Source organism: Callospermophilus lateralis, unplaced genomic scaffold (genome assembly GCF_048772815.1).
Source record: "Callospermophilus lateralis isolate mCalLat2 unplaced genomic scaffold, mCalLat2.hap1 Scaffold_122, whole genome shotgun sequence".
Classification (NCBI taxonomy): Eukaryota; Metazoa; Chordata; class Mammalia; order Rodentia; family Sciuridae; genus Callospermophilus; species Callospermophilus lateralis.
The window spans coordinates 2,308,274-2,323,126 of NW_027512409.1; the positions used below are offsets into that span (position 1 = coordinate 2,308,274).

At 36.8% G+C, this 14,853-nt stretch overlaps 1 pseudogene; it reads right to left on the minus strand.

The window, feature by feature from the left end:
• The window catches only part of LOC143388238 (ephrin type-A receptor 6-like), a 339,823-nt pseudogene that overhangs the window by 1,494 nt on the left and 323,476 nt on the right, over window positions 1-14,853 (minus strand).

Below are 14,853 nucleotides of genomic sequence, written 5' to 3' on the forward strand. Positions count from 1 at the left end.
TTATCATAATTTCCCTGTTAAGAACCAAAAATGGATGAGAACAGCCAACAAAAACCCTTTTGTTAATGAATAATTTTTCATATATATTATCTAAATTCTGGTTATACTGTTTACAACATACCCTGAATTTACAACAACCAGATGGTACGTTATATATAGTTTTAATTTTCTGGGTTTTAAAATCTCAGTTTAATGAAATTCAACATGGACTCATTTAATAACTCCTCAGTGTTTATGTGTTATTCATTTATGTGTCTCAAAAAGCTCAAAAACAATTTAGTACATTTAATAGTTAAAAAATATTTACATAAAAATATTTCAGTTTAACATATGCAAAGGTAACTTAACATTTACAACATCATTAAATATTTTTGTGTTTTAAGTATACTTTCTGAATGAGTATGCAGTTTTACAAATGGTCTATCAAACAATGTAAATATTTTCCAGTATACTATATATTTGATAAGTGGTAACATCGGAATTTAAAAGTGTACCAGTATTAGTGCTGTGGATTATGTTCTTTAAATAAATCTTTTTCTTTGTGATCATATTTTTCTTTTAATTAGCACTAATTAACCCATGGATCTGACTTTATTTCTGCAATTGATAAAAGTTCCTCCATTTAATTTCAGCACCGATCTGTTCCTTTGGTGCAAAACTACAGATTAAAATAAGCCATTTGTACTAATTATAGTTATTTCTGTAAAATGGTATAATTTATTCCTTAATCATATCATCATTCCACGGGATTGCTTTCAGGGCATGGATGTTATGGATGCACCCTACTTCCCTGTCCCCTGATTTTCATCTGCCTCTGTAGGACTCACCTATGTAGATACCTCAGTAGCAGAGGAAGAAGAGGGGCTGAAGCAGGAGAGATGGGAAAACAGGACATGGGGCTTTGTGTAGAAAACTACACACCCATGGAAGGTGAGAAGTGCTATTGTTAATCTACATCCTGAAGGCTGTAGCTGCTGTTAAGGACAATGTGTATGTTTAGTCCGCACATTAGCTGTAATCTGAAGAGCAAAAATCTATACAAACTCAAAAGCAAGTAGGAAATACATTTTGTAAGTCTTTCAGAACTATGTTCTGTTATGATCTCTTCTAGGATTTTGCCTCATTATAGAATGCATTAAAGTAAGTTGTCACATATAAAACACCATCCCCTGTCAAAAACTTTGTCCCATATGAGAAAAAGCATAATGCAATTTGCCAGTTATTTACCCTTTACACTAACTGTAATATAGGGATCAATGCACTGTCCAGCGTCTTTCAGACCAATTTTCTCAATCCTGATAGTGAGTAATGTCATTCCCGGTTCTGATGGCAACCTTGGTAATAAAGTACCTGGCAACAGAGAAACCTCAATAAAAGTTAGCTCCACCAATAATTCAGAGTAAATACTTTGACAAACAGAAGATATAGCCTACCTCTTAAGAGCTACCTAGGCATTATGTATTTTTATTTCCAAAATTCATGAACATCTGATTTATACTTTTTTAGAAAAATATTTAATTTTACACATAATATATCTGCATTTCCCAACCATACAATCACCTTTAAGCAGAAATAATAATTTCTATAATAATAGTGTATAGTATGTATAATAAAAGTTTGTTAAAAACATCACTTGAGGAAGCCCAACTATACATAATAGTATAATATGCTCACATAATATTTATATTCCATATGTACTTCTATATTATACTCAGCATCTTAATATGAAGTGGTAGAACAAAGACAAGAAAAGCTTTTAAAATACTTGTTATTCTGTTCTAAAGTCTGAGACATTTAATATCAGAGTTGATCAATACATTCTTTCCTTTAGTTACTCCTAATAAAGAATAATTTACAATTTGATATTTATGTTTTAATTTAACTATATAGTCTAACTTCTATTCTTTATTCTATTTTGTATGATTTATTCTCAGAAATTAGTACTATACAGACTGCCATATAAAAGGGCCATTTGTATAACTGAACATTTTCCCCAAAACCAACTAAAATTTTTAAAACTAAAAACCCACCCAGAACAACATGACAACATTCACCCACCAAGAACATATGAAGAAAGAAATCAACTGTTCAGTATGTTCCCTTTTTCGAAACTACCAATAGAGGACAGATGCAAATAAGCTGATTTTAATCAAGTATGTATACAGAACCTCAAAATACATTTAACAAAAGATTTTGGTTAATGTTTTTCAAGTTTCTATTCATCAATGTGTTATGCTACTTTTAATGATGAGTTATTTGAAATAAATGAAGCAATCAACACACTATATTTGAAAATACACATTTGATTGATGGCAAATGTGGCTTGAGGAAATTTTGGGAGGTGATGGGAATGTTCTGAACTTGTATAGTGATGACAGATGCAAAACTCTATAGAGGTGTCAAAAATCAATGAATTTTATTCTTAAAGAAGGGAAATGTTATGATATACAAATTATACCTCAACAATGCTGTTAAAAATGTATTACTTTCTAATTTAAACAAATATGAAGACAATACAGACAAATGCAAGAATGGGAAGGCTTGGAGGCTGCATTCCACTGTTGCATTAACAAACCTAAATGGGCTCAGGCTGATATCATTAAATATATATATAATACCTTTTATGCATCTTCTTTGATTGACAAATGAGGGTACTTTTCCAAGAGGGGCTTGTACCTGGACATCTGGGATGAACTTCAGAGAGCTAAGAAACACCTCTGAAATTTTATGAAAAATGTGAATATGTATACATTTATATTTATATACATACATATTCACATGTATGTATATTATATATGAATTTTTCTGCAGAAAAGTTCATTCTATTATGTAGTACATGGCTGTATAAATATGCTACAGTTTATGTACAAATTCTTGTGTTGATAGATATTTGAATTACTTCAACTGTTTGGATATAGTTAACAAGGCTATTATAAATACTCTTCTGAACATCTTCTGGTGCCCATAAGCACCCATTTCTGAAACAGAGGAATCACTAAGTCACCTGGCATGTTACCTCCATACCTACTATGTAACAACAATCCATTTCCCAAGGTGGTTGTGCCAATTTTTATTCCTAGCCCAAGTGCAGTAGTGTTCCCATTGCTCCACTTCCTCATTAGGTACTGTTTTCTCAGATTCTTCATGTTAGCCAATTTTGGTATAAAGGGATCAATCATTTTAATTTGCATTCCTCTGAAGATTAATAAGGTTGAGCACCTTTTTGAATAAATCAAATAAATGATTTCCTCTTTTCTGAAGTGTGTTCAAATATTTTGCTCGATTTTTTATTGAGATGTCTATCTTATTCAGCTGTAGGAGGTCTCTATTTTTTGCTAGACAAATGTTTTACAAATAGCTTTTTAGTAGTTTACTTTTATAAAGACTTTTTGTTGAAGTAGAGCATATACATTTTAAAATGTACAAATTGTCAGCACAGTTTGCTGAACTTTCACAAAGTGAATACACCTGTATAACTAGCATCAGATCTAGGAAAGATATGATCAGCCTCCTGGGAGTGTCCTTCCCCACACCCTATCCAATTCACTCTTCCAAAAGATAGCAACGGTTGCTAACTTCTAACACCAAGTATTAGTTTTGAATGTTAAGAATGACTTTTGTCTGCCATGGTGTCTTCTGATTATGATAAATACTTACTGCTAGTAATATCAAATTTCTTAATATCTTCCTTTACAATCAGTGCTTTTTATGTTATATTTAAGAAAACTTACCCCACTCCAAAATCATAAAGGTATTATCTTGAAAGCATTTTATTGTTTTGCCATTCACACTTAATTCTATATGTCACACAGAATTATTGTCTATGGTGTATAGTAGGAGCTTTAATTTCATTCAATTTCACATAAATACTCAATTGTCTCAGCACTACTTATTAAAAAGACTGACATTTTCCACCACTGATCTGCAGTCCCACCTCAATCATAAATCATGTGGCAATCACTTTCTGAGTTTTCTGTCTTACCAAACTGTTTATCCTGTTATCACTAATACAGTATCTTAATTCTATAGCTGTATAAAAGGTCCAGGAACTGCAATAAAAATTCAGATGAGTTTCAGAAAGAGTCTATCTTTATAAATTACTTCTTCTAATTTATGAGCTAGTATATGTCTTTACATTTTAAAAATCATAACATTTATTTAATAGAAGTTTATTTGACCTAAAAGCCTTCAGAAATAAAGCCCTACAGATCCAGGGAAAACTCCTGTTTTTATGTTTATGTTCCATGAAGAATGGATGGCCATGTAGAAATGACTGGAAAGGGGGTGTGAGCTAATGGTAAAAGGCTGCCAGGGTCCTAACAAGCCCTGTCTGGTCAGATTCTTCTTGGCCTCTCTGTATAGCCTTCTTTCCTTCTGGACCTAAGGCAGGTCCTGTCTGGAATGAGGGTTTTTAAGGGAGGGGGGAAGGGAGGGTAAGGGGACAGGAAGGGAATAGCAGGGAGGGTAGAGGAGAGAGAGAGAGAGAGAGAGAGCTTTCTAGGTTTTATGAGAGAAGGCTTTGGGAGAGAAGGGTGAAGGACAGGAGAGCAGGAGGAGGGCAGAGGCTTTGCTTCTGAGGTTGCTTTTGGGATTCCAATCTCCTTCAGTTAGAAGTTCTCAGCAAGCCAAAACCCCACCCTTTGGGCTATCATATTTTTCCCCCTCTCCCTCCCTCCTCCTCCCTTTCTCCTTTTAAGAAGGGAATGTGTAGATCTTTCCATCTTCTAAGATCTTCTTTGATTTCTCTGTTTAGGGTTTTGTAGTTTTCATTGTATAGATCTTTGACTTCTTTCGTTGATTCTCAAGTATCTTATTTTTTTTTTTGAGGTTACTGTAAATGGGGCAGTTTTCCTAATTTCCTTCTCAGAGGCTTTGTCACTGATATACAGAAATGTCTTTGATTTATGGGTGTTGATTTATATCCTGCTCCTTTGCTGAATTCATTTACTATTTCTGGAAAGATCTACCTTGCTCTTGGGATAGGCAGAATTAATATTATCAAAATGACCACACTACCAAAAACACTATAAAGATTTAATGCAATTCCAATCAAAATCTCAATGGCATTCCTCATAAAAATAGAAAAAGCAATCATGAAATTCATCTAAAAAAATAAGAGACCATGAATAGCTAAATAAATCCTTAGCAAGAAGAATGAAGCAGGGAGTATAGCTATATGAGACCTTAAACTATACTACAGAGCAATAGTAACAAAAACAGCATGGTATTGGCACTAAAACAGACTGGTAGACCAATGGAACAGAATAGAGGACACAGAGACTAACCCACAAAATTACAATCATCTTATTTTAGACAAAGGTGCCAAAAACATGCACTGGAGAAAAGATAGCATTTTCAACAAATGGTGCTGGGAAAACTGGAAATCCATATGCATCAAAATTAAATAAAACTCATAACTCTCATCATGTACAAAACTTAACTTAAAATGGATCAAATACCTAGGAATTAAGCCAGAGACTCTGTGTCTAACAGAAGAAAAAGGTAGGCCCTAATCTTCATCATATGGGTTAGGCCCCAACTTCCTTAATAAGACTCCTATGGCACAAGAATTAAAACCAGGAATCAATAAATGGGATGGATTCAAACTAAAAAGTTTTTTCTCAGCAAAAGAAACAATCCGTGAGGTGAACAGAGAGCCTACATCCTGGGAGAAAATCTTTACCCTTCACACATCAGATAGAGCACTAATCTCTAGGGTATATAAAGAACTCAAAAAGCTAAGCACTGAAAAAACAAGTAACCCAATCAAAAAATGGGCCAAGGACTTGAACAAAACACTTCTCAGAAGAGGATATACAATCAATCAACAAATATATGAAAAAAATTTTCAACATCTCTAGCAATCAGAGAAATGCAAATCAAAACTAAGATACAACTCTAATCAGAATGGCAGCTATTATGAAGACAAACAACAATAAGTGTTGGCAAGGATGTGGGGAAAATGGCATACTCATACGTTGCTGGTGGAACTGCAAATTGGTGTAGCCAATCTGGAAAGCAGTATGGAGATTCTTTGGAAATCTGGGAATGGAACCACCATTTGACCGAGCTATTGCTCTCCTTGGACTATACTCAAAGGACTTAAAAAAACATACTACAGGGATACAGCCACATCAATGTTTATAGCAGCACAATTCACAATAGCTAAACTGTGGAGCCAACCTACATGCCCTTCAGTGGATGAATGGATTTTTAAAAATGTGGCATATATACACAATGAACTTTTTAAAAAGAGAATAAAATCATGGCATTTGCAGGTAAATGGATGGCATTGGAGAAGATAATGCTAAGTGAAGTTAGCCAATCCCCAAAAAACAAATGCCAAATGTTTTCTCTGATATAAGGAGGCTGACTCATAATAGGGTAGGGAGGAGGAACATTGGATGAATAGATGGATTCTAGATAGGGAAGAGGGGAGTGAGGGAAAGGGAGGAGGCAGGGGATTAGCCTCCTAATGAATGTGGAATGAATGTGATGGACATCATTATCCAAAGTACATGTCTGAAGACACAAATTGGCTGTCAACCTACTTTATATACAAACAGAGATATGAAAAATTGTGGTATATATGTGTAATAAGAATTGTAATGCAAAAAAAAAAACCAAGTACACGTATAACGTGAATTGGCATGAATGTGATTTATACAAAGATATAAAAAATTGTGCTCTATATGTGTTATAAGAATTGTAATACACTCCATTGTCATGTATTTAAAAAAAATAAAATCAATAAAAGAAAAAGAAGGGAATGGGGAGTGGGTAGGGAAAAACTGTGAAATGAACCCAAACTAACTTTCCAAAGCACATATGTGAATATACTATAATGAAACTCATCATTTTGAATATCTATAAGATGCTAATTTTAAAAAATGTAAATAAATAGATCAGTAAAGTGGATCAAAGGGAACAGTGGGAGGGAGGATGGGGAGGGTGAAGGGACTGAATTGGAGCAAATTATATTCCATGCATTTATAATTAGTCCAAATGAATCTAATGTCAAGAATAACTATTATGAACAAATGAAAAAAAGAATAATGACTTCACTGTTTTTATAAAATGCATTCTCATAAACAATTCAATCAAGAGAAATGAAAAAAGTAAAAGAGAACATACAACTCAACATCTCACCAACCATAACAATTATCAAGTCACTCTTCCATCTTTTTCCCTAATTTCAAGATTACTCCAGTTTCCTTTTCCTTTTGATATTCTTTTCCTTCTTTCAACAAAGCTTTATTTTCTACATAAAATTCTTATATTTCTTTTGTTGAATTTATAATAAGGTCCTTGATATTATTTAATACTACTATAAATATTATAATAGTTCATTTTCTAAGCAACTATTACTTGTTTGAGATAGAATTGATTTGTCTGTACAAATTTTATATCCAGAAACTGCATTATCTTATTAATGAGTTATGAATAGGTTTTTTGCATATTCTCTATATATTCATAAATATGCAAATAAAGAACATCCCCCCTTTTATATTTCATTTTTCTTATCCTAGTGCAGTAGCTAGGGCTTCCAAAACAATTCTGATGAAAAGAAGTAATAGACACTCTTGTTTTGTTCAAATTCATCATTAAATGATTTTGGGCTGTAAATGTCATGTAGTCATGTTTTATCAAGTTAAGGATGTTTTTCTGTTCTTTGCCAAGAATTGTTTAAAATCAAGGCTGTATTTCAAACTTAACTGAGAACTTTTTCTGCATTGTTGACAACATTATGAAATCTTTCCCCTTAATCTGCTAATGTGAACTACCTTGATAAATTCTGCTAATAATATATTTTGAAAAATCACTCATTAGTTCATGGAGATTTTCTGAATTATTTTCTACACCATCCTATGTATCATAGTTTATTCAGTCAATCTTCATATAGCAGTTACATTATCTCTAACTTTTTATCATTATAAAAAACACCTCAACAGAGAATCTGGTATATATGCAAGTGTTTCCCCCTCTTTTTCCTGTATTTTGTGGGTGCATCTTCAGAGTAAATTCTCAGGAATGGGATTGCTAAGGAAAAAATATGTACTTATATGTTGTTAGAGAATGCTCAAGTTCCCTCCAAAGGAACTGTACCATTTTTCTATTCCCACCAGTGATTAATAAGTACCTATTTCCCCTAAGACTCACCAACAGTAGCTTTAATTTATGTTTTTTATTAAAAATAAAGTTGAGTATCTTTTTATATGTTTAATGGGTATTTTTAAATGTGTGTGTGTGTGTGTGTGTATGTGTGTGTCTGTGTGTGTGTGTGTGCACACGCGCACACTTGCTCTTGTTGTCTGTTCCTCTCATGTATTCTGCTTTGGTTATTACAATTAAAATTTTTCTTTATATATTAAGAATGTTGGGTTGGGATGTAGCTCAGTGGCAAAGTGTCTGCCCTGCATTTGCAAAATCCTGGATTCGACCCCTAGTTCCAAAAAAGACAAAAAAAAGAACCCACCCTACCCCACCCCCCCAAACCCCCAAGAATGTTACCTCTTTTATGTCTTACCTCTTTACTACCCTTTTTTTGACAGTCAAAAAAATTGCTTTACAACTTTCAAAGTCTTTTTGATGTTAAGATAATTTTTTTCCAAGTTGATATTAAACTTGTTGTTACTTTGGGGTGAGTCAATTTTATAACCTGTCATCATCTAGATCTTTCAGTTGAAATGGTAGGGCTGATGCTACATTCCTTATCAACAATCTTTTTGCCTGATACTACACAGTAAGGTTTAATGTAATCATTATGCTTCGAATAATTTAATATGGAGGCAGTGATTGCAAGTCTGAATTTCTTGTTTAATTCAAGTTAGAATGTCAAACATTGTGCTCCATGATGAAGGAAGCTGACTGTAATTAAGATCATAGATTACATAGAAAGGTGCCTATTTAAGGTGTTTCAGAATGGTCTATGATGTTCTCTCTCTCTGTGCATGGTCAACTCCTACATACTCAGTGAGTCCTAAATCTGGCTAGATTTATTGAACTCCCTCAGCCCTTCTTTTTGCCAACCTATGACATTGGTGCACATCTCTAATCATAATCATGTGCTTTTGGCTCTGTCTTGCTGACTACACAATAAGCATCCTGAAAGGTGTGGGAACTGTTCCTTTTGTAGTATGCACAAGGAATAAACAGATCTTTGTTGAAGAAATATTTTATTGAATGAATGACTGAATTTCCAGTTCTAGAGGTTATCATGCTCTAGTAAACAAATGACTAGAGAATCTATATCAATGAGTGAAGAAATAATAAACATAAAAGAAGATCAAATACTAAAATAACACCATACCATCTATAGCTCTTAGGTTAGATGAAAAAGGGTGCATGTTTTTGAATCAAAGATAAAACCATGATAGTTGTAAATTGAGCCAATGCATTAAAAGGAAGATTTCAAAGTGAAGAATTAATATATCCAATTTCATAGTGTAATATGAGAACAAGTCAAGTGCATTCATAAAATCTGAAGACTAACAAGGATAAGAAAGAAATCACTACACACAATCCAGTGTAAACTGTGCTATTCCAGCTAGATCATCTGCTCTCATATCTAGAGCATAGATCAGAAGAAATGTTCTTCCACATGGAATTGCTATGTAAATAAGAAATAGCTAACACTTGTGAGTATTTGTGATGTGCCACATACTGTCCTAATATCATTTTCGAAGCAAAACTCAAACACAGTTTGTTGTAATTAGTAACCCCAATATTACCACTAGATGTATGACTACTTGGATTGAATGTTTGTATGTGAATACCAGATTTCATGTATTTTTTAAAATCTCATTTCAATCCATTATTTAAAATAGTAAACTATTTTACTTTTTATTCACTGTATGGTCTATTCATGCATCATCTCTATATACGTAGACCCAGGATACACCTATTTTTATCCACAAACTCTAAATGATAGGGTTTCAAAACATGCTCCCAGAAATGGTGGAAGAAATACACATGTCACCTGCTCCATGTATTCTTTTCATCACATCATCTTCTGGACACAAAATGCAAAACTCACACTTATCTTATTCTTCTCCCAAAGCCTCATTTTAAAGAGAGCGTGGATTACTAAAATCATCTGCGTCTGCATTGCCTATTTTCAAATTTTAATCCTATGGTGAGTATACACTTGTTTCTTCCTAGAATAGTGTATTCAACCATCCCCCTGTTGAAAATATCCCTGACCTATCACTCATTTTATACCTTGCCCGATCTCCTAATATCCCTATTGATATCTATTTCCCCAAGTGCCTTGTTGTGACTGACTCTTCTTGTGTGCTGACATTCCTATTTACACTCTAATAGAAATACATTGGATTGCAAAAAGGGCCTTTGGTCCAAATCCTAAACTCACTCTTCTTCCTTACCCTAGTCTGGAAACCTGCCTACTCTCTGTATTTCACTGGAAGTTCTCTTTTACATTCAGTAGTGCCAGGTACAAGATCTCATGCCATTGTATATGGATTTAGAGGATTCATCTCTGCAGAACATAATTCAAAACTATGTATCCAAATCAAGGGCCCAACACCTTGTGTGCTTCAGATCTTACCTAGTTTTCTATTTTCATACTCACATTTCACCTTACATTCTTATAAATATCCCAGTTGCCCAATACCCGTATTCATCCAGCAGAATGACTCCTAACCCAAATCGAACATGATATGACCCTTAACCATACTCTGTTCCCTCAATCTATTTTCACATAACAGCAGGTCCTGATTTGATCTTGCCATACAGGTATGTAGGGAATCCTACAGCTGCTGAGAAGCTCAAAGGTAGATGCAGAAATGATCCCTGGAGGAAATGTAGGCAGCTAGGTAGGACCTGTGAGGTCTAAAGTCATCTTTCATGGCCAACAACCCAGTCAGGATGAAGGGATGTTGCTGAATCAGCCTCTCTCTTCTCAATGCAGGGAAGATGAACACAATCAGGCCTATGTGGATTGCTGATCCCAGGCTCCTAGGGTATATAGAGCTTTATGTCTTGTGAAAATGTCACAGGAAGGTGGGGCAGCCTCCATCTCATGGGACCCTTGGAAACAATTGTTAGGACAAAGTGGTTGCCAAGGCAGTGACCTCATTCACTTCCCTGAAGGAAGTGACCTCACGTCACTTCCTTGGTGATGGAACTCTCTGAACTTGGGATCCAGGAGGCAAGGCACCCAGAGGCAGCTCCAGTCTCAGTGGGCTCACTTGTTTGTACCAAGGCCAGAGTCATCCTTTCTTGGCACCTAATGATGTGTGGAGAGCCAAATGCCTTAAATGGTCTGAACAGGGACCTTTTCTGAGAAAGAAGTGTTGGCTCATTGCTGGCTCCTGACAACTACACAGAGATGGCCAAGGAGACCAGAGCTGAGACAGGGCAGGCCACAGCTGGGGAACATATTTTCATCCACCACTCAGAGGACAGAGTGGATAGATGCAGACCAAATACAGGGGCGGTTTGTGTGTCTTAGTGGGTGTGTGTTGCAATTTGTCATTTTGTGTCATGTTCTGAGAACATGAAGGAAAAAAGTTTTTCTGTTGTTGTTGTTGTTGGTTTGAAATGGACTGTAGACTAGTGAGTCTTTCTATGTCAGTGGATCCCACTGGGTTTGTGTTTACAGAGAGTAGAGAGAAGAATGCAGCCGTGGAATTCTTTGCAGGACTTCTCATGGCCAATTTATGAATGGACTGCTGCTTGCCTTGCAGATGGGCAACACCTACCAAGATCCTAAGTTCCTGTATTCTTCCTGAATTTTGGCCACTCTCTGAAGGGGTTCGTGGTTTTGTGTCCAAGATATGTACCACCTTCAAGCTGTGTGACATGCCCATGGACTGGATTGCTGAAGGGCATGCCAAGCATCTCAGAAAACTCAAAAATTAGCATGACTGGTAAGGATCTCTCTGGAGAATCCCTGCTTGGATAGATGGCAACCCAAGTTGCATGATTAGGAGATGTCAATGCCACAGTGTTCAATTAAAGCCAAGTTTTTCTCCAGGCTTCTTTCTTCCCTATTGTTCTGTTCCCCTGAATGTCAGGGAGGTGATTGCCTTGGGGCACTCCTTTGGGAATCCTCAAGAAAACAGTTTCAAATGGAAATGAAGAGGCCTAATCTGTGCCTTTGAGGTAAAGTGCTTTGTAAAAGCTGTGTCTGAATCAGACTCTTGGCCCTGTGTGTGGCTGTGAATTACATTCTCAGCACCCCAGGCAACTCAAGAAAAATCCCATGTGTCCATCCTAATCTAAAAGGGTGAAAAAGAAGTGTAATATTGGATGAAGTCTCTTGCCTTCCTCTGGTCAGGCTCCTGACCCGTATGAAGTAAGAACAGGGATCCTCTGGGTCAAATGAGTTGTTGCAAGGCCTCCAGTAACTAGCACACAGGTGTTTGGGTTTTTTCATGAGTCCAGTACACATAAAGAATCTACCCATGGCAGGCAGGAGGCCTCTAATTTGAGAAGCAGAGCAGTATTAACTACAGGCCCATTTTCTCTCTCCTATTCTTAAGGTCTGTAAACAAGTCAGATTGGCACCTGTTATTTTGCCAGAGAAATGTTAGCGTCTGTAAACAAGTCTGCAGGGTGTCTGGCAATATGCCAGAGGGAGTGGTTTGTGAAGTAACAAAAGCGAGCCATTAAGTGTGGAGATTCCTTATTGGTTGACTGCTGTATCTATTATATGCTAATTAGATAGGCTGTGTAAAATGTATAAATACCGCTCTTATTCTACATTAAAGGGCTTCCACTCCTGCTGTATCAATGTACACAAGTTATTCGTCACCCCCCGGTTATTTTGCTGCAGCCAGACTGCGGCAGATGGTGGCCCATTATGGGGAGCCCCGGTACACTCAGGGGTAAGTGACAAAAAAAGCTGCTCATCCATAGATAGGATGGGAGCAATCTGCTCATCCCTAGGCAGATAGGGCGAGAGGAAAAATGGCCATTTCGAGAAAATGGAGAAGATTGATACAGTATGTTTGCATCTTGTTTTTGTCTTAAAATGTTGTATTGTCTTTGTGATGAAAATATGGAAGGGGTGAGAAGTAAATTGATAAGGGAAAAAGGCACCCCAGTGGAACCAAGAATAGTTAGGGCATGTGTTGATAAAAGCCCAGAAACTCTAGTCAGAAAGAAAGAGAAAGTTCAGAAGAAGAAGGATTATCAGGAAAAAAGTTACAGCAAAAGGCTATTACTGAATACTTTTCGATACCGGAGAGTGCATGAATCAACAAGGCGGCTGCCACCTGCCCAAGCTGATCATGGCGCAGCAAGAATTTTCCAAGGGGCAGTGGCCGGCTCTTCCTCGCCCCCCTGCCCGGGGGAGCAGAACGCCACTGCGAGCCCAAATCTAGACCTGACCTGGAGGCACAGTCTCGCAGGCTCTTGCTCCCTGTGCCCAGAAGCAGTTTGAGTCTGGGACTCTCCCCAGGGCCATCTGGGGCTGCCAGGAATGCTACAGCTGGCAGAAGATGCTACTGGCATCCCTGACGTTTGGTCATTTCCAATGCCAGTAACTACATTGGTTCTCCCACACCTGGAAGCTGATGAATAATGAACACTATTAAGGCTTGTTTCAAATGTTAAAAACCTTGAAATAATGTACTAAATTGTTCAGAAGGTTGTTTTCTTAGTGAAATGCTACAGGATATTCTTTAGCCATCCAGAGTTCCTGCCTTCGTCCCAGTGCCGGTGAAAACAAAGGTGAAATAATTTACAGTGTTGCTGAGAACCAGAGGAAACTTCGGCTGAGAACCCAAAGAGACTTCGGAGCTGTTGCTGTTTCTACTGCTACAACTTAAGCTAGCTTCCTGCAGAACTTACCTGGACTGTGATTTACCTGGACTGTGAGTTAATCTATTGAGACACTGCTTTATCTGGACTGAGACAACAAACCATAATTTACAACAAATTGTAACTCGATATCTTTACAAATGGTGTCATTGCTGGTATAATTTTTCCAAAGGCTTCTTGCATGGAGACATCAATTGGCTTGGTATTGTGACATTTTGTATCCTCCCTTTCTGTTTCTAGCAGATTATTTATGGTGTTTCTGTAAAAAGCACTATGGTCATTATTTAAATTAAACAAAAGGGGGAAATGTTAAGGTCTGTAAACAAGTCGATTGGCACCTGTTATTTTGCCAGAGAAATGTTAGAGTCTGTAAACAAGTCTGCATGGTGCCTGGAAAAATGCCAGAGGGAGTGGTTTGTGAAGTAACAAAAGCGAGCCATTAAGTGTGGAGATTCCTTATTGGTTGACTGCTGTATCTATTTTATGCTAATTAGATAGGCTGTGTAAAATGTATAAATACCGCTCTTATTCTACAATAAATGGCTTCCACTCCTGCTGTATCAACGTACACAAGTTATTCGTCACCCCCCGGTTATTTTGCTGCAGCCAGACTGCGGCATCCTATTTCTCAGGAAGGGTGTCCAGGCTACCAAGACATTTGGCATATGATGGGCATGAGAGCTTACTTTGCACACCATCTTAGACTGCTCCCCCTATGCAAACCCCCAGCCAGAATGTTATGATGAGTGTCTGTATGGAAGAAGATGAGGGCCATGTGGGAGTGTTTTTGTTAGAATAGTGGTCTTTTGTGTGGTGGTTGGAAAAGATGACTGGGTCCACCTCAGCTTGAACTCTGGTGTGATGCCATTAGAGACTGAGTACTGGAACTGATCTCAGAGAACTATTGCCAGGAATTGTGTTGGGATTTTACAAGGCCAGGCATTAGAGGAGCCTTTGGAAACTGGGATCTAGGTCGAGGGTGGCTTTCTCCACAGCACTGGGAATCTCAGCCAGGATTTCACATGATTTTGCTGTTAAAGCCTTTTCAGCTATAGTTGAGAGTCA